This window comes from Mytilus galloprovincialis, chromosome 10, assembly GCF_965363235.1.
Source record: "Mytilus galloprovincialis chromosome 10, xbMytGall1.hap1.1, whole genome shotgun sequence".
Lineage (NCBI taxonomy): Eukaryota > Metazoa > Mollusca > Bivalvia > Mytilida > Mytilidae > Mytilus > Mytilus galloprovincialis.
This window is the reverse complement of record NC_134847.1, coordinates 81,921,577-81,923,196: the sequence shown is the minus strand read 5'-3', so window position 1 is coordinate 81,923,196 and position 1,620 is coordinate 81,921,577. Positions and strand designations below refer to the sequence as shown.

The 1,620-nt window shown below is 34.9% G+C and overlaps 1 pseudogene; it reads left to right on the top strand.

Moving 5' to 3' along the window:
• The first annotated feature begins 426 nt into the window (after positions 1 to 426).
• On the top strand, positions 427 to 1,383 carry LOC143049595 (uncharacterized; annotated as a pseudogene).
• Positions 1,384 to 1,620: the final 237 nt, after the last annotated feature.

Here is a 1,620-nt window from a genome sequence, read left to right as displayed (position 1 = left end):
TAATACAAAAAAAATACAAATTTTGAAACACCAATAAAATTATTCGGGCGGCAAGTTTTTCAGTGGGTCGGGCGGCAATGCCAAACAAATGAAATTTTATTTTAGGCCTAAATAAGAATATTCAATGCATATTAATATATATGCATGATATGACATAATGTGTAGTTACCTACAAGTACATGTATGCTAAATATAATTGCAAGTAAGGGATGGCATCAAAATGTCAATGTAGGATTTAATACTTAATTCATATAATCACCCCCCCTCATTTACTTCATTTGGAAAAAAATGATTAATTGCTATCATGGCTAATTGGCTATTCCAGCTCAGAATTAAGCACAGAACTAGATTGTTTGTGTACTGCTTTTTCACAATCCAAGATAAAACACTTTATTTACCTTTACCTTCAGGGGATAATATATTTTGTATAATGTTTGGTATAACTTTTTTGCAGGTGAACGTTCACGGTTGAAGGCTGAAGCAATACCATCAATTTTTAATTTCGGACCATCTATAAAAGAAGAATCACCAAGAGCTAAACGTTTCAAACAGAGATCTGCAGATGAGACAATACTGATACTTAATAAGTTTGATTATCAATATGAAGCAGAAGTAATTTCCTCTGAACCTAACAGTGAGAAGCCTATTATAACAGTAGATGATGTTTCCTCTAAGAACCAAGGAATTCAATGTGATATTCCTTCATTTGGAACATTTAGCATAAAAAGCTTCAAGTTCAATGATAAATTGATAAATTATTACACTGGTTTTGATGATTATGATCATTTTATGATATTTTTTCATTGTCTTGGACCAGCCGCATATGAACTCCAGTACAAGTGCTCTTAATTACACCCAACAGATCAACTGTTTTTAACCTTGATAAAATTGAGGCAGGCAAAAGAGGATGTAGAACTGGCAATGTTGTTCAAAATTTCAGAGTCTACAGTTTCTAGAGTTATCATGACATGGATAAATTTTTTATACTTTCAATTGAAAGAATTAGATGTGTGGCCATCAAAAGAAATCATAGAAGAAACTATGCCAGTTGACTTCAAGAAAAAGTTTCCCAATACTCGTGTTATCTTAGATGCAACTGAGGTACCAATTGAAAAACCCACAAATGTGAGTTGCCAAAGCACCACTTGGTCAAACTATAAACATAGAAACACTCTGAAAACTATGATTGGCTGTAGTCCGAGGGGAGCTGTAACTTTTGTGTCAGATGCTTTTGGTGGATCTGCAAGTGACAGACAAATTGTAGAAAAATCTGAACTACTTAATCCAGACATCAAAATGTTTAACAAAGGGGACAGTATAATGGCAGATAGGGGGCAGTGTTCTCCCCAGGCCCTTAAAGGACCACGGGCCCGCGATGTATAATTTTCTACCGTGGTGGTATCGGTCTTGCCGCGATGTATAATTTTTCACCGTGGTGCTAAAATTATCGGTAAAAAAAATCATATAACGGTAAACCTTTCCGTGGGGTATAACATTTCAGATGAAAATTGACCAGTTCAAACCAGTTGAATCCAGTTCTGACAACGAAGATTGTTTACACCACGTGATCGATTTACCTTTTGAGGTTAACCTTGATGATTGGATTTAATCGATGTACAT